The sequence below is a fragment of the Cynocephalus volans genome, chromosome X (assembly GCF_027409185.1).
Source record: "Cynocephalus volans isolate mCynVol1 chromosome X, mCynVol1.pri, whole genome shotgun sequence".
In the NCBI taxonomy this organism is placed as follows: domain Eukaryota; kingdom Metazoa; phylum Chordata; class Mammalia; order Dermoptera; family Cynocephalidae; genus Cynocephalus; species Cynocephalus volans.
Genome location: NC_084478.1, coordinates 89,244,136 through 89,262,901, shown reverse-complemented (window position 1 = coordinate 89,262,901; position 18,766 = coordinate 89,244,136). Strand labels below are relative to the sequence as shown.

At 51.3% G+C, this 18,766-nt stretch overlaps 3 pseudogenes; all 3 read left to right on the top strand.

The window, feature by feature from the left end:
- Window positions 1-2,492: 2,492 nt before the first annotated feature.
- On the top strand, window positions 2,493-6,038 carry LOC134368130 (doublesex- and mab-3-related transcription factor C1-like; annotated as a pseudogene).
- Window positions 6,039-8,481: 2,443 nt separating this feature from the next.
- LOC134368129 (doublesex- and mab-3-related transcription factor C1-like) lies at window positions 8,482-12,027 on the top strand (annotated as a pseudogene).
- A 2,432-nt stretch (window positions 12,028-14,459) lies between these two features.
- On the top strand, window positions 14,460-18,052 carry LOC134368128 (doublesex- and mab-3-related transcription factor C2-like; annotated as a pseudogene).
- The last annotated feature ends 714 nt before the right edge of the window (window positions 18,053-18,766 follow it).

The following is an 18,766-nucleotide window of genomic DNA, read 5'->3' as shown; positions in this document are numbered from 1 at the left end:
TTGGAGAATATAAATGGAACTGATTTGGGGCATTTATTTTGTATTCTGCAATGTTACAGAAATCATTAACCAGCTCTACTCATTTTTTGATAGTCTTTAGGCTTTTCTATATATAGTGTCATGTCATCTGCAAATAAGGACAATTTGACTTCAACTTTTCCTATCGGGATGCCTTTTATTTATTTTTTTTCTCTTGCATGATTCCTGTGGCTAGTATATCCAGTAGTATGATAAATAGAAGTAGTGAGAGTGGGCACCCTTGTCTTGTTCTTGTTATTAAGGGAAAGGCCTTCAGTTTTTAACATTCAGAATGATACTGGCAGTGGGCTTGTCATAGATGGCTCTTATTGTGTAGAGATACGTTCCTTCCATACCTAACTTGTTGACAGTCTTCTTCATAAAGGGATGTTGAATTTTTTCAAATGCTTTTTCAGTGTCTGTTGAGATAATCATGGTTTTTGTCCTTGATTTTGCTGATGTGCTGTATCACATTTATTGACTTTTGAAGGTTAAATCATCCTTGTATCCCTAGGATCAATCCTGCGTGATCATGATGGATAACTTTTGTGATGTGTTGCTGTATTCTGTTTGCTAATATTTTGTTGAGGATGTTTGCCTGTAATTTTCTGTTTTGTGTGTATCAGAGTTATGTTGGCCTCATAGAATGAGTTTGGGAGAAGATAAAACAACCAAAATTACTTGAAGTTGATGCGACAAGCAAACAGAGGGGACATCGGTGGGGGGAGGGGGGAGGGAGGAGGAAGGGAGGTTTTGGTGAGGGGCAACAATAATCAGCCACAATGTATATCAACAAAATAAAATTTAAAAAAAAAAAAGAAGTCATGCTGAATTTTGAAAAGGTCAATTCCAGAATACCAAGTCCATGAGTTAAAAATGCATTCACACAAGGTATTTTCCATCCAAAGGGAGACTAGTCTGAGAAACGAGCCTTGGGAAGCACAAAGCTGAACTTCCCCTCAGGAGCTACCAGCTAGTCTAGTAAAGAGAGCACAAGAAGCTACACGGATGTGGAGAGGGCGGAACTGCCGAGCTTGAGCATCAGTGGATCTCGAAGCTCATTTGTCACCGGCCGCAGCGGTGGGAGGGGGGAAGGGGGAGGTGGAAGGCAGCACTGGAAGCTCATTGGCCTTGTAGGAAGGGCGGGAAATGTAGCAGAAGCCGGGTTTTCCCTCAGGCCTCTTGTCCCAGCTGATCGATTCCGACCTGCTGTAGACTTAGGTAAGGCTTTTGACACAGGTTTTCGTCAGGAATACCACCCTTGTTCTCCATGCCTCTTCTTTCCTCCCTCCCTCCTGCTCCGAATCCCCAGCCCCTTCCCCTCTCCTCCACCTCAGCGGGGTATCCCCACCCGCCATGACATCCCACTCAGCCCCTACACTTCCCCACACCCCTTTTGGGAGAAACCTTCGCCCCTGCCCCTGGGACAGGGCTCATGCCCCTGCCTTTTATTCGGAGGTGGGGGAGACAGTGAGTGATCGGGCTTCCTGAGGAGATGGTACACTCCAGGACGGTGGGGTGGAATGGGATGCGGGGGGTGGGGCGGAGTGTGGTGATGGTGTGTGCTCAAGCACAATCGTTGAAGTGTGGAGAAGAGTATGGAAGATTGTTGGGAGGCTGCAGAGGGAGTGCATGGGTTTGCATGAAAGCAGAGAGGGTGCGTCGGCCCAAGAGAAAAATTAGTTTAATGAGGAGTTGCCGATTGGCTAGATTAAGGCCTGGCACTTCGCAGAGGGCTCAACAAATATCTGTTGAGTAAAGAATGGAGGGAATGAATGAAGGGGTGAATGAAAACAATAATTGAAAGAGGGCTGGGGATCCAGGAGAACATTATGGTTTCATGGGGTGGAAGAGGGTATTCAGCTTAAAGGGGGAGCAAGGGAATAATTAAGATTGCAGTGGGGTGCAAGAAAAGTCAGAATGGAGTGTGAGGGGAAAACTGAACACAGGGCAAACGTGAAACTAATAGAGTTGAGTGTAGGGAGCATAAAATCCTGTGTGGCGAGTGAATGAAGGCAGGAGGTTAGGAAGACTATTGTTGATGTGGATGCCAGAAATAATAGTTGGGTTTGGCAGAATACACGATGATACACAAGAAGAGGGTGGAGTAACTGTTGAAGGGGGCACGGGAGTACATGTGCATGCTGAAAATGAAATCTATGGCGGAGTGAAGGTAAGCAAGGAGAAGAGCGATCGGCTTGAATGTGTATGCGGCCCATGCTAAGAGTTTCTTGGTGGGGAGGCTATGTATGAGTGGGGCTTCCTGGGAAGGAGGCTATGTGAGTAAGAAGGTTGGGGTGAAGATTAGAGAAAGCCATGGGAGAACAAGGGAGGAGGCAATCTGATTCCAGTGGTGAGAGGGATGGAGAAGAAGAATCGAGCCACTTCACATAGGACTTTCCAAGGGCGAAGGAAGTACGTTGGAGGGAGGGCATCACGTGGACATTCTGACCTCCACTACTGACCCTAGAACCATGGATCCCCAAGAAACACCTGCTGTGCCCTGCTGCTCCTCCAACTTGGAATGCACCACAGGGTGTGAGATCGGAGCCCCATGGGGGGCTGAACTTGTCCCCAGAAGAGCTATAGGCCGCCGTGACCACTGCCAGAAGCGTGACATGTCTACCCAAATCAGAGGCCACAAGCGTTTCTGCATCTTCCGGGCCTGCATGTGTCACGATTGTGCCCTCTTCTTGTGAGTATGCTGTCTGGCAAGGAGAAGGGTCAGGCCTCCTCTAAATGTGACTAACCTTAGACCTGTAATCCCTCACTTTAGGGAACACCGCCGGGTCTTGCCTGCTGTGAGTGTCTTGAAGGAGGAGCAGAGGGCAGCGCTAAAGAGGCACCTGGCTCGAAGACTGAAAAGGAGTGTGGCAGCCCCTGCCAAAGCTCACATCCCTGTCAAGAATTTGGGCATCAAAGGAGTCCTCAGTGAGTATCTCTGGCCAGGGAGGGAGCCTGAGTTTGGGTGGAGGAAGCAGGAGTAATTCTGTCACCAGTTCTATCACTGAATTGCTATGTGGCCTTGGGCAAGTTACTCGCTGGACCTTAGCTCGCCCAAGTGTAAAACATCGTCAACATTATTTACCAAATGTTTGTGGGAATGACAGACCGGGGAGTCGAAAAGGTCCCTGGTGAGATGAGACTTCAGATTGGGGGTGGACAGAGTGGGGTGGGGCTGAGGGGGAAAGGCTCACCAAAGCTGTCCCTGGTCTTTCACAGCTGGGAAGGTGGACATTGTGCCTCAGCCTGAGGCCCACCCCCACACAACCCCCGAGGAGGTAAGTAGAGTCTGTTGCCAGTGGGGGAGGCTCCCACCCAGCCACTGCCCAGACCCCTTCCACTGTGTCCCAAAGACGTGGGTTCCATCTCCAATCCTACCACCGTCTTGCCATGTGACCTTGGGAAAAAAATCACTTCTCCTCCCCGGCCCTCAGTTTCCCTAGTTGCAAAATGAAAGATAAGACTGTCTGGTCTTCAAGATCTTCAGAGCTCTGGCATTCTGGGCTCCTATCCTCATCCCCAAACATGCCCACACCTCCTCTCTCCATGGCCGACCTGGTACCTGACTCCAACCTGTGCTCTGCGCCCCTGCAGGAGAGCTCCCAAGGGGCTCTGCTCCTCGGCCAGCCCCCAGAACCTCTGTCTCTGCCCTGCACTCCAGTGACCTTGGAGCAGCAACCGATGGCTTCTCTTTCTAGGCAGCCCCACGGGTCCCCTGTCCTGTGCAGCAGGTGAGTAGAGCAAGGTCATGTCTTGTGTTGTTGTGTGCCCACCCTTGTGCTTGATGCTATGGGAGACAGGAGGAGGAAGAGGAGAAGGAGGAGGAGAAGGCAGCATCTCAGGCTAATGGGCAAGACAGGGCTCTCCCAGCTTTGCCATTTCCTACTTGTGAGGCTTTGGACAAGTGAGTTCATGTTTTTGAACCCCCCATTTCCCTATGGGTGTATACTGGGGACAATATTCTACACCTACAGCATTGACAAGAGAACTAGCCTGAGGCCTGACACATAGTAGGCCTTCAACTAGTGAAGGCTGTTATTTCACATGAAACAGATAGATGGGATAGAAGGTCCTGCTGAAAAGTAGGGCCATGATGGCGACGGCCACAGAGGACCAGGGGAAAGCCCAGAGGCCGTTAGAGAAGGCTTCCTGGAGATGAGGCAAACTTGTCCGTCAAGACCCATGGGGATTGGACACTATGGAGGCGAGAACCAGTCCCTGAACCGGGACAGTAGTCACATCTCTGCAGGTGCTTTGCAGGTAAAAGCACGGACACCTGTGTGATTTTCCATACTCTTCGCTGTTGCCCCAGGAGGAAAAAAGCTGGCAGAAATTAGTGTCTCACAAAAGATATAGAAAAAAGAGGTATGGAAAAGAAAACAGGCCAAGCAGGAGAAGAGGCTTGCCCAAGCCACGGCAATGGCTCAGCAGGCATTCGGATTCCCACATCCAGATATTGCAGAATCCTTCCCCTCTCTCTGTTGACTGGTGCTATGTGTCTGCCACAGGGTTTAATCCCCTGGCCTCTCCTCTCCTTGTTTCTAGATGCTCAGCGCTGATCCTGCAGCCCAGTGCCACCCTTGACTCTCTTCTACTGCAGTCACAGGTCCTGGAAGAGTAGTGGGGTCCAGAACCCTGGGAGGGGCCGAACTTAGTGAATGGAAAGAACAGAAGACCTCGGGGGTTGGGAGGGGGTGCGGGCTCTCTAGAACTGGAGGCTTCAGAGGCACTTGTCGCGTTGGAAGGAGGTATGGTTTCCCAGCCCCCATTCTCTCAAGCCCTTTCCTTTGCAGGCCGCTACAGCCTCCGACCAGGCTTTGGCTTCTGCCTCCTCAGAGTGGCAGCGGAAGCTGGAGGCTGTCGAGGCTCTGCTGAGTCTGAGACACTCTTTTCAGACCCCTTCTGACTCCATCTCCCTCCACCAGGCCTGTGACCCACCAGGTAGCCTGCTCCTTGAGAGGACACGGGGTGGGGATGGTTGGGAAATGGGGGTTGTTGTGGTAAGCAGGTTCTAACTGGGAAATCAGGGTGGGTGGATTGAACCTCCTTGGAGCCAGCTACCCAAGCTCCTCAGTCTAACTCCTGAGATGGTCGTTGAGAGCTGCTCAGTGAATCTTTAGTTTATCGAACTTTGTGCCCTTGTCCAGTGCCCTTTGTGCAGAGGTTGAGCGCCCTTTAGTCAAGAAACAAGGAAACTGAGGCCCTGAGAGTGGCAGGGACTTGCCCTAGGGTATGCAGCACACATGTTAGGTGGAAGAACTAGGTCTCCCGACTCTCCGCCCAAGGCTCTCTATCGAGACCCCTGAAGTCTTCTGTGGCCTGGGGAGGACATACAGAGGTGATAAGGGCCTAGTCTGGAAGGAGGTCTGGTCCCTGCCTTCAAGAAACTTCCAGCCTAGATGTGGAGCCTGGATGCCTGTACCTCCTGTGTTTTGTGGCTAAATCTCAATGGTGTGCCCAGAGGGGAAGGGCTGGAGGAGCCCTGAGGGAAGATAAACTCCTGGGAAGGCTGAGAGGGAAGGCTTGGTATTCCAAGTCCGAAATGGTGGATGGGGCATGGTGTGTGAGTGAAGAGGCAACCCTGGAGGAACTAATGGAACAGAGGGAAATGGGGCTGGAGAGTCTACCAATCACGGACCAGCAGCTGTGGGTGACGAGGGGCCAGGCAACGCTTTTGAGCGAGGGAGGAGCATATTCAGAGACCCCAGCCTTGAGGAAAGAGACGTGGTGGCTGTGATGGAGGGATTGGGGAAGGCAAGAGGGGTGATGAGGAAATCAGAGAGGAAGAGGTCTGTGCAATAGTCCAGGTGACAAATCTTCAGTTGGGTAGGACAAAAAAAGAGGGGACAGCCAGGAGGGGACATGGATGTGACCTGGCTCTGGCCTCTTCTTTTCTGTCTATAGCTTCTGCTGAAGAAAGAGGACTCCAGCCTCCCAGTCGCTCTATCGGACCCAGGCCAGACAGTTCCACCTCACTGTCTATTTGATATCTGCGATGCATCTTCCTCTTGCGCTAGGAGCCAAGAGAAGGAGGCCTCACTAAAGCACGGCCTACCCTGTTTCTGAATGTGCGAAATGGTTAATGCACAAAATGCTTCATATCTATTTTTTTTTTTTTTAAGAATTTAGGTGTTTTATAAGCTTTCACATCCCTTTAAGTATATGGGGCAATTCCTTGACTGAGCGTGGATTTTCTTGTACCTCCATCCCACCTTACTCCTTTGGATGCTGGGGCCTCTCCAATGACTCTTATTAAACAGGATTGTGCTACCCAGAGGAATGGAAATCCTCAAGTGGAAGGTATACCTGTTCCCCAATGTTCATCGCAACACTCTTTACAATAGCCAAGAGTTGTAACCAGCCCAAATGTCCACCATCAGATGAGTGGATACGGAAAATGTGGTACATCTACACAATGAAATACTACTCAGGTATAAAAACGAATGAAATACTGCCATTTGCAACAACATGGATGGACCTTGAGAGAATTATATTAAGTGAAACGAGTCAGGCACAGAAAGAGAAATACCACATGTTCTCACTTATTGGTGAGAGCTAAAAATTAATATATAATTCACACACACACACACACACACACACACACACACACACACACAAAAACCCAAATAAAAAAACCGGGGGTTGGGGAGAAGATATAACAACCACAATTACTTGAAGTTGATGCGACAAGCAAACAGAGGGGACATCGGTGGGGGGAGGGTGGAGGGAGGGAGGTTTTGGTGAGGGGCAACAATAATCAGCCACAATGTATATCGACAAAATAAAATTAAAAAAAAAAAAGAAGAAGTCATGCTGAATTTTGCAAAGGTCAATTCCAGAATACCACGTCCATGAGTTAAAAATGCATTCACACAGGGTATTTTCCATCCAAAGGGAGACTAGTCTGAGAAACGAGCCTTGGGAAGCACAAAGCTGAACTTCCCCTCAGGAGCTACCGCCTAGTCTAGTAAAGAGAGCACAAGAAGCTACACGGATGTGGAGAGGGCGGAACTGCCGAGCTTGAGCATCAGTGGATCTCGAAGCTCATTTGTCACCGGCCGCAGCGGTGGGAGGGGGGAAGGGGGAGGTGGAAGGCAGCGCTGGAAGCTCATTGGCCTTGTAGGAAGGGCGGGAAAGGTAGCAGAAGCCGGGTTTTCCCTCAGGCCTCTTGTCCCAGCTGATCGATTCCGACCTGCTGTAGACTTAGGTAAGGCTTTTGACACAGGTTTTCGTCAGGAATACCACCCTTGTTCTCCATGCCTCTTCTTTCCTCCCTCCCTCCTGCTCCGAATCCCCAGCCCCTTCCCCTCTCCTCCACCTCAGTGGGGTATCCCCACCCGCCATGACATCCCACTCAGCCCCTATACTTCCCCACACCCCTTTTGGGAGAACCCTTCGCCCCTGCCCCTGGGACAGGGCTCATGCCCCTGCCTTTTATTCGGAGGTGGGGGAGACAGTGAGTGATCGGGCTTCCTGAGGAGATGGTACACTCCAGGAGGGTGGGGTGGAATGGGGTGTGGGGGGTGGGGCGGAGTGTGGTGATGGTGTGTGCTCAAGCACAATCGTTGAAGTGTGGAGAAGAGTATGGAAGATTGTTGGGAGGCTGCAGAGGGAGTGCATGGGTTTGCATGAAAGCAGAGAGGGTGCGTCGGCCCAAGAGAAAAATTAGTTTGATGAGGAGTTGCCGATTGGCTAGATTAAGGCCTGGCACTTCGCAGAGGGCTCAACAAATATCTGTTGAGTAAAGAATGGAGGGAATGAATGAAGGGGTGAATGAAAACAATAATTGAAAGAGGGCTGGGGATCCAGGAGAACATTATGGTTTCATGGGGTGGAAGAGGGTATTCAGCTTAAAGGGGGAGCAAGGGAATAATTAAGATTGCAGTGGGGTGCAAGAAAAGTCAGAATGGAGTGTGAGGGGAAAACTGAACACAGGGCAAACGTGAAACTAATAGAGTTGAGTGTAGGGAGCATAAAATCCTGTGTGGCGAGTGAATGAAGGCAGGAGGTTAGGAAGACTATTGTTGATGTGGATGCCAGAAATAATAGTTGGGTTTGGCAGAATACACGATGATACACAAGAAGAGGGTGGAGTAACTGTTGAAGTGGGCACGGGAGTACATGTGCATGCTGAAAATGAAATCTATGGCGGAGTGAAGGTAAGCAAGGAGAAGAGCGATCGGCTTGAATGTGTATGCGGCCCATGCTAAGAGTTTCTTGGTGGGGAGGCTATGTATGAGTGGGGCTTCCTGGGAAGGAGGCTATGTGAGTAAGAAGGTTGGGGTGAAGATTAGAGAAAGCCATGGGAGAACAAGGGAGGAGGCAATCTGATTCCAGTGGTGAGAGGGATGGAGAAGAAGAATCGAGCCACTTCACATAGGACTTTCCAAGGGCGAAGGAAGTACGTTGGAGGGAGGGCATCACGTGGACATTCTGACCTCCACTACTGACCCTAGAACCATGGATCCCCAAGAAACACCTGCTGTGCCCTGCTGCTCCTCCAACTTGGAATGCACCACAGGGTGTGAGATCGGAGCCCCATGGGGGGCTGAACTTGTCCCCAGAAGAGCTATAGGCCGCCGTGACTACTGCCAGAAGCGTGACATGTCTACCCAAATCAGAGGCCACAAGCGTTTCTGCATCTTCCGGGCCTGCATGTGTCACGATTGTGCCCTCTTCTTGTGAGTATGCTGTCTGGCAAGGAGAAGGGTCAGGCCTCCTCTAAATGTGACTAACCTTAGACCTGTAATCCCTCACTTTAGGGAACACCGCCGGGTCTTGCCTGCTGTGAGTGTCTTGAAGGAGGAGCAGAGGGCAGCGCTAAAGAGGCACCTGGCTCGAAGACTGAAAAGGAGTGTGGCAGCCCCTGCCAAAGCTCACATCCCTGTCAAGAATTTGGGCATCAAAGGAGTCCTCAGTGAGTATCTCTGGCCAGGGAGGGAGCCTGAGTTTGGGTGGAGGAAGCAGGAGTAATTCTGTCACCAGTTCTATCACTGAATTGCTATGTGGCCTTGGGCAAGTTACTCGCTGGACCTTAGCTCGCCCAAGTGTAAAACATCGTCAACATTATTTACCAAATGTTTGTGGGAATGACAGACCGGGGAGTCGAAAAGGTCCCTGGTGAGATGAGACTTCAGATTGGGGGTGGACAGAGTGGGGTGGGGCTGAGGGGGAAAGGCTCACCAAAGCTGTCCCTGGTCTTTCACAGCTGGGAAGGTGGACATTGTGCCTCAGCCTGAGGCCCACCCCCACACAACCCCCGAGGAGGTAAGTAGAGTCTGTTGCCAGTGGGGGAGGCTCCCACCCAGCCACTGCCCAGACCCCTTCCACTGTGTCCCAAAGACGTGGGTTCCATCTCCAATCCTACCACCGTCTTGCCATGTGACCTTGGGAAAAAAATCACTTCTCCTCCCCGGCCCTCAGTTTCCCTAGTTGCAAAATGAAAGATAAGACTGTCTGGTCTTCAAGATCTTCAGAGCTCTGGCATTCTGGGCTCCTATCCTCATCCCCAAACATGCCCACACCTCCTCTCTCCATGGCCGACCTGGTACCTGACTCCAACCTGTGCTCTGCGCCCCTGCAGGAGAGCTCCCAAGGGGCTCTGCTCCTCGGCCAGCCCCCAGAACCTCTGTCTCTGCCCTGCACTCCAGTGACCTTGGAGCAGCAACCGATGGCTTCTCTTTCTAGGCAGCCCCACGGGTCCCCTGTCCTGTGCAGCAGGTGAGTAGAGCAAGGTCATGTCTTGTGTTGTTGTGTGCCCACCCTTGTGCTTGATGCTATGGGAGACAGGAGGAGGAAGAGGAGAAGGAGGAGGAGAAGGCAGCATCTCAGGCTAATGGGCAAGACAGGGCTCTCCCAGCTTTGCCATTTCCTACTTGTGAGGCTTTGGACAAGTGAGTTCATGTTTTTGAACCCCCCATTTCCCTATGGGTGTATACTGGGGACAATATTCTACACCTACAGCATTGACAAGAGAACTAGCCTGAGGCCTGACACATAGTAGGCCTTCAACTAGTGAAGGCTGTTATTTCACATGAAACAGATAGATGGGATAGAAGGTCCTGCTGAAAAGTAGGGCCATGATGGCGACGGCCACAGAGGACCAGGGGAAAGCCCAGAGGCCGTTAGAGAAGGCTTCCTGGAGATGAGGCAAACTTGTCCGTCAAGACCCATGGGGATTGGACACTATGGAGGCGAGAACCAGTCCCTGAACCGGGACAGTAGTCACATCTCTGCAGGTGCTTTGCAGGTAAAAGCACGGACACCTGTGTGATTTTCCATACTCTTCGCTGTTGCCCCAGGAGGAAAAAAGCTGGCAGAAATTAGTGTCTCACAAAAGATATAGAAAAAAGAGGTATGGAAAAGAAAACAGGCCAAGCAGGAGAAGAGGCTTGCCCAAGCCACGGCAATGGCTCAGCAGGCATTCGGATTCCCACATCCAGATATTGCAGAATCCTTCCCCTCTCTCTGTTGACTGGTGCTATGTGTCTGCCACAGGGTTTAATCCCCTGGACTCTCCTCTCCTTGTTTCTAGATGCTCAGCGCTGATCCTGCAGCCCAGTGCCACCCTTGACTCTCTTCTACTGCAGTCACAGGTCCTGGAAGAGTAGTGGGGTCCAGAAACCTGGGAGGGGCCGAACTTAGTGAATGGAAAGAACAGAAGACCTCGGGGGTTGGGAGGGGGTGCGGGCTCTCTAGAACTGGAGGCTTCAGAGGCACTTGTCGCGTTGGAAGGAGGTATGGTTTCCCAGCCCCCATTCTCTCAAGCCCTTTCCTTTGCAGGCCGCTACAGCCTCCGACCAGGCTTTGGCTTCTGCCTCCTCAGAGTGGCAGCGGAAGCTGGAGGCTGTCGAGGCTCTGCTGAGTCTGAGACACTCTTTTCAGACCCCTTCTGACTCCATCTCCCTCCACCAGGCCTGTGACCCACCAGGTAGCCTGCTCCTTGAGAGGACATGGGGTGGGGATGGTTGGGAAATGGGGGTTGTTGTGGTAAGCAGGTTCTAACTGGGAAATCAGGGTGGGTGGATTGAACCTCCTTGGAGCCAGCTACCCAAGCTCCTCAGTCTAACTCCTGAGATGGTCGTTGAGAGCTGCTCAGTGAATCTTTAGTTTATCGAACTTTGTGCCCTTGTCCAGTGCCCTTTGTGCAGAGGTTGAGCGCCCTTTAGTCAAGAAACAAGGAAACTGAGGCCCTGAGAGTGGCAGGGACTTGCCCTAGGGTATGCAGCACACATGTTAGGTGGAAGAACCAGGTCTCCCGACTCTCCGCCCAAGGCTCTCTATCGAGACCCCTGAAGTCTTCTGTGGCCTGGGGAGGACATACCGAGGTGATAAGGGCCTAGTCTGGAAGGAGGTCTGGTCCCTGCCTTCAAGAAACTTCCAGCCTAGATGTGGAGCCTGGATGCCTGTACCTCCTGTGTTTTGTGGCTAAATCTCAATGGTGTGCCCAGAGGGGAAGGGCTGGAGGAGCCCTGAGGGAAGATAAACTCCTGGGAAGGCTGAGAGGGAAGGCTTGGTATTCCAAGACCGAAATGGTGGATGGGGCATGGTGTGTGAGTGAAGAGGCAACCCTGGAGGAACTAATGGAACAGAGGGAAATGGGGCTGGAGAGTCTACCAATCACGGACCAGCAGCTGTGGGTGACGAGGGGCCAGGCAACGCTTTTGAGCGAGGGAGGAGCATATTCAGAGACCCCAGCCTTGAGGAAAGAGACGTGGTGGCTGTGATGGAGGGATTGGGGAAGGCAAGAGGGGTGATGAGGAAATCAGAGAGGAAGAAGTCTGTGCAATAGTCCAGGTGACAAATCTTCAGTTGGGTAGGACAAAAAAAGAGGGGACAGCCAGGAGGGGACATGGATGTGACCTGGCTCTGGCCTCTTCTTTTCTGTCTATAGCTTCTGCTGAAGAAAGAGGACTCCAGCCTCCCAGTCGCTCTATCGGACCCAGGCCAGACAGTTCCACCTCACTGTCTATTTGATATCTGCGATGCATCTCCCTCTTGCGCTAGGAGCCAAGAGAAGGAGGCCTCACTAAAGCACGGCCTACCCTGTTTCTGAATGTGCGAAATGGTTAATGCGCAAAATGCTTCATATCTATTTTTTTCTTTTTAAGAATTTAGGTGTTTTATAAGCTTTCACATCCCTTTAATTATATGGGGCAATTCCTTGACTGAGCGTGGATTTTCTTGTACCTCCATCCCACCTTACTCCTTTGGATGCTGGGGCCTCTCCAATGACTCTTATAAAAACAGGATTGTGCTACCCAGAGGAATGGAAATCCTCAAGTGGAAGGTATACCTGTTCCCCAATGTTCATCGCAACACTCTTTACAATAGCCAAGAGTTGTAACCAGCCCAAATGTCCACCATCAGATGAGTGGATACGGAAAATGTGGTACATCTACACAATGAAATACTACTCAGGTATAAAAACGAATGAAATACTGCCATTTGCAACAACATGGATGGACCTTGAGAGAATTATATTAAGTGAAACGAGTCAGGCACAGAAAGGGAAATACCACATGTTCTCACTTATTGGTGAGAGCTAAAAATTAATATATAATTCACACACACACACACAAACACACACACACAAAAAAAACCCAAATAAAAATACCGGGGGTTGGGGAGAAGATATAACAACCACAATTACTTGAAGTTGATGCGACAAGCAAACAGAGGGGACATCGGTGGGGGGAGGGGGGAGGGAGGGAGGTTTTGGTGAGGGGCAACAATAATCAGCCACAATGTATATCGACAAAATAAAATTAAAAAAAAAAAAGAAGAAGTCATGCTGAATTTTGCAAAGGTCAATTCCAGAATACCACGTCCATGAGTTAAAAATGCATTCACACAGGGTATTTTCCATCCAAAGGGAGACTAGTCTGAGAAACGAGCCTTGGGAAGCACAAAGCTGAACTTCCCCTCAGGAGCTACCGCCTAGTCTAGTAAAGAGAGCACAAGAAGCTACACGGATGTGGAGAGGGCGGAACTGCCGAGCTTGAGCATCAGTGGATCTCGAAGCTCATTTGTCACCGGCCGCAGCGGTGGGAGGGGGGAAGGGGGAGGTGGAAGGCAGCGCTGGAAGCTCATTGGCCTTGTAGGAAGGGCGGGAAAGGTAGCAGAAGCCGGGTTTTCCCTCAGGCCTCTTGTCCCAGCTGATCGATTCCGACCTGCTGTAGACTTAGGTAAGGCTTTTGACACAGGTTTTCGTCAGGAATACCACCCTTGTTCTCCATGCCTCTTCTTTCCTCCCTCCCTCCTGCTCCGAATCCCCAGCCCCTTCCCCTCTCCTCCACCTCAGTGGGGTATCCCCACCCGCCATGACATCCCACTCAGCCCCTATACTTCCCCACACCCCTTTTGGGAGAACCCTTCGCCCCTGCCCCTGGGACAGGGCTCATGCCCCTGCCTTTTATTCGGAGGTGGGGGAGACAGTGAGTGATCGGGCTTCCTGAGGAGATGGTACACTCCAGGAGGGTGGGGTGGAATGGGGTGTGGGGGGTGGGGCGGAGTGTGGTGATGGTGTGTGCTCAAGCACAATCGTTGAAGTGTGGAGAAGAGTATGGAAGATTGTTGGGAGGCTGCAGAGGGAGTGCATGGGTTTGCATGAAAGCAGAGAGGGTGCGTCGGCCCAAGAGAAAAATTAGTTTGATGAGGAGTTGCCGATTGGCTAGATTAAGGCCTGGCACTTCGCAGAGGGCTCAACAAATATCTGTTGAGTAAAGAATGGAGGGAATGAATGAAGGGGTGAATGAAAACAATAATTGAAAGAGGGCTGGGGATCCAGGAGAACATTATGGTTTCATGGGGTGGAAGAGGGTATTCAGCTTAAAGGGGGAGCAAGGGAATAATTAAGATTGCAGTGGGGTGCAAGAAAAGTCAGAATGGAGTGTGAGGGGAAAACTGAACACAGGGCAAACGTGAAACTAATAGAGTTGAGTGTAGGGAGCATAAAATCCTGTGTGGCGAGTGAATGAAGGCAGGAGGTTAGGAAGACTATTGTTGATGTGGATGCCAGAAATAATAGTTGGGTTTGGCAGAATACACGATGATACACAAGAAGAGGGTGGAGTAACTGTTGAAGTGGGCACGGGAGTACATGTGCATGCTTCATGAAATCTATGGCGGAGTGAAGGTAAGCAAGGAGAAGAGCGATCGGCTTGAATGTGTATGCGGCCCATGCTAAGAGTTTCTTGGTGGGGAGGCTATGTATGAGTGGGGCTTCCTGGGAAGGAGGCTATGTGAGTAAGAAGGTTGGGGTGAAGATTAGAGAAAGCCATGGGAGAACAAGGGAGGAGGCAATCTGATTCCAGTGGTGAGAGGGATGGAGAAGAAGAATCGAGCCACTTCACATAGGACTTTCCAAGGGCGAAGGAAGTACGTTGGAGGGAGGGCATCACGTGGACATTCTGACCTCCACTACTGACCCTAGAACCATGGATCCCCAAGAAACACCTGCTGTGCCCTGCTGCTCCTCCAACTTGGAATGCACCACAGGGTGTGAGATCGGAGCCCCATGGGGGGCTGAACTTGTCCCCAGAAGAGCTATAGGCCGCCGTGACTACTGCCAGAAGCGTGACATGTCTACCCAAATCAGAGGCCACAAGCGTTTCTGCATCTTCCGGGCCTGCATGTGTCACGATTGTGCCCTCTTCTTGTGAGTATGCTGTCTGGCAAGGAGAAGGGTCAGGCCTCCTCTAAATGTGACTAACCTTAGACCTGTAATCCCTCACTTTAGGGAACACCGCCGGGTCTTGCCTGCTGTGAGTGTCTTGAAGGAGGAGCAGAGGGCAGCGCTAAAGAGGCACCTGGCTCGAAGACTGAAAAGGAGTGTGGCAGCCCCTGCCAAAGCTCACATCCCTGTCAAGAATTTGGGCATCAAAGGAGTCCTCAGTGAGTATCTCTGGCCAGGGAGGGAGCCTGAGTTTGGGTGGAGGAAGCAGGAGTAATTCTGTCACCAGTTCTATCACTGAATTGCTATGTGGCCTTGGGCAAGTTACTCGCTGGACCTTAGCTCGCCCAAGTGTAAAACATCGTCAACATTATTTACCAAATGTTTGTGGGAATGACAGACCGGGGAGTCGAAAAGGTCCCTGGTGAGATGAGACTTCAGATTGGGGGTGGACAGAGTGGGGTGGGGCTGAGGGGGAAAGGCTCACCAAAGCTGTCCCCTGGTCTTTCACAGCTGGGAAGGTGGACATTGTGCCTCAGCCTGAGGCCCACCCCCACACAACCCCCGAGGAGGTAAGTAGAGTCTGTTGCCAGTGGGGGAGGCTCCCACCCAGCCACTGCCCAGACCCCTTCCACTGTGTCCCAAAGACGTGGGTTCCATCTCCAATCCTACCACCGTCTTGCCATGTGACCTTGGGAAAAAAATCACTTCTCCTCCCCGGCCCTCAGTTTCCCTAGTTGCAAAATGAAAGATAAGACTGTCTGGTCTTCAAGATCTTCAGAGCTCTGGCATTCTGGGCTCCTATCCTCATCCCCAAACATGCCCACACCTCCTCTCTCCATGGCCGACCTGGTACCTGACTCCAACCTGTGCTCTGCGCCCCTGCAGGAGAGCTCCCAAGGGGCTCTGCTCCTCGGCCAGCCCCCAGAACCTCTGTCTCTGCCCTGCACTCCAGTGACCTTGGAGCAGCAACCGATGGCTTCTCTTTCTAGGCAGCCCCACGGGTCCCCTGTCCTGTGCAGCAGGTGAGTAGAGCAAGGTCATGTCTTGTGTTGTTGTGTGCCCACCCTTGTGCTTGATGCTATGGGAGACAGGAGGAGGAAGAGGAGAAGGAGGAGGAGAAGGCAGCATCTCAGGCTAATGGGCAAGACAGGGCTCTCCCAGCTTTGCCATTTCCTACTTGTGAGGCTTTGGACAAGTGAGTTCATGTTTTTGAACCCCCCATTTCCCTATGGGTGTATACTGGGGACAATATTCTACACCTACAGCATTGACAAGAGAACTAGCCTGAGGCCTGACACATAGTAGGCCTTCAACTAGTGAAGGCTGTTATTTCACATGAAACAGATAGATGGGATAGAAGGTCCTGCTGAAAAGTAGGGCCATGATGGCGACGGCCACAGAGGACCAGGGGAAAGCCCAGAGGCCGTTAGAGAAGGCTTCCTGGAGATGAGGCAAACTTGTCCGTCAAGACCCATGGGGATTGGACAGTATGGAGGCGAGAACCAGTCCTGAACCGGGACAGTAGTCACATCTCTGCAGGTGCTTTGCAGGTAAAAGCACGGACACCTGTGTGATTTTCCATACTCTTCGCTGTTGCCCCAGGAGGAAAAAAGCTGGCAGAAATTAGTGTCTCACAAAAGATATAGAAAAAAGAGGTATGGAAAAGAAAACAGGCCAAGCAGGAGAAGAGGCTTGCCCAAGCCACGGCAATGGCTCAGCAGGCATTCGGATTCCCACATCCAGATATTGCAGAATCCTTCCCCTCTCTCTGTTGACTGGTGCTATGTGTCTGCCACAGGGTTTAATCCCCTGGCCTCTCCTCTCCTGTTTCTAGATGCTCAGCGCTGATCCTGCAGCCCAGTGCCACCTTGACTCTCTTCTACTGCAGCCACAGGTCCTGGAAGAGTAGTGGGGTCCAGAACCCTTGGAGGGGGCCGAACTTAGTGAATGGAAAGAACAGAAGACCTCGGGGGTTGGGAGGGGGTGCGGGCTCTCTAGAACTGGAGGCTTCAGAGGCACTTGTCGCGTTGGAAGGAGGTATGGTTTCCCAGCCCCCATTCTCTCAAGCCCTTTCCTTTGCAGGCCGCTACAGCCTCCGACCAGGCTTTGGCTTCTGCCTCCTCAGAGTGGCAGCGGAAGCTGGAGGCTGTCGAGGCTCTGCTGAGTCTGAGACACTCTTTTCAGACCCCTTCTGACTCCATCTCCCTCCACCAGGCCTGTGACCCACCAGGTAGCCTGCTCCTTGAGAGGACACGGGGTGGGGATGGTTGGGAAATGGGGGTTGTTGTGGTAAGCAGGTTCTAACTGGGGAAATCAGGGTGGGTGGATTGAACCTCCTTGGAGCCAGCTACCCAAGCTCCTCAGTCTAACTCCTGAGATGGTCGTTGAGAGCTGCTCAGTGAATCTTTAGTTTATCGAACTTTGTGCCCTTGTCCAGTGCCCTTTGTGCAGAGGTTGAGCACCCTTTAGTCAAGAAACAAGGAAACTGAGGCCCTGAGAGTGGCAGGGACTTGCCCTAGGGTATGCAGCACACATGTTAGGTGGAAGAACCAGGTCTCCGACTCTCCGCCCAAGGCTCTCTATCGAGACCCCTGAAGTCTTCTGTGGCCTGGGGAGGACATACAGAGGTGATAAGGGCCTAGTCTGGAAGGAGGTCTGGTCCCTGCCTTCAAGAAACTTCCAGCCTAGATGTGGAGCCTGGATGCCTGTACCTCCTGTGTTTTGTGGCTAAATCTCAATGGTGTGCCCAGAGGGAAGGGCTGGAGGAGCCCTGAGGGAAGATAAACTCCTGGGAAGGCTGAGAGGGAAAGCTTGGTATTCCAAGACCGAAATGGTGGATGGGGCATGGTGTGTGAGTGAAGAGGCAACCCTGGAGGAACTAATGGAACAGAGGGTAATGGGGCTGGAGAGTCTACCAATCACGGACCAGCAGCTGTGGGTGACGAGGGGCAGGCCAACGCTTTTGAGCGAGGGAGGAGCATATTCAGAGACCCCAGCCTTGAGGAAAGAGACGTGGTGGCTGTGATGGAGGGATTGGGGAAGGCAAGAGGGGTGATGAGGAAATCAGAGAGGAAGAGGTCTGTGCAATAGTCCAGGTGACAAATCTTCAGTTGGGTAGGACAAAAAAAGAGGGGACAGCCAGGAGGGGACATGGATGTGACCTGGCTCTGGCCTCTTCTTTTCTGTCTATAGCTTCTGCTGAAGAAAGAGGACTCCAGCCTCCCAGTCGCTCTATCGGACCCAGGCCAGACAGTTCCACCTCACTGTCTATTTGATATCTGCGATGCATCTCCCTCTTGCGCTAGGAGCCAAGAGAAGGAGGCCTCACTAAAGCACGGCCTACCCTGTTTCTGAATGTGCGAAATGGTTAATGCGCAAAATGCTTCATATCTATTTTTTTTTTTTTTAAGAATTTAGGTGCTTTATAAGCTTTCACATCCCTTTAATTATATGGGGCAATTCCTTGACTGAGCGTGGATTTTCTTGTACCTCCATCCCCAACTTACTCCTTTGGATGCTGGGGCCTCTCCAATGACTCTTATAAAAACAGGATTGTGCTACCCAGAGGAATGGAAATCCTCAAGTGGAAGGTATACCTGTTCCCCAATGTTCATCGCAACACTCTTTACAATAGCCAAGAGTTGTAACCAGCCCAAATGTCCACCATCAGATGAGTGGATACGGAAAATGTGGTACATCTACACAATGAAATACTACTCAGGTATAAAAACGAATGAAATACTGCCATTTGCAACAACATGGATGGACCTTGAGAGAATTATATTAAGTGAAACGAGTCAGGCACAGAAAGAGAAATACCACATGTTCTCACTTATTGGTGAGAGCTAAAAATTAATATATAATTCACACACACACACACACACACACACACACACAAAAAAAAAAAAAACCCAAATAAAAAAACCGGGGGATGGGGAGAAGATATAACAACCACAATTACTTGAAGTTGATGCGACAAGCAAACAGAGGGGACATCGGTGGGGGGAGGGGGGGAGGGGGGAGGGAGGGAGGTTTTGGTGAGGGGCAACAATAATCAGCCACAATGTA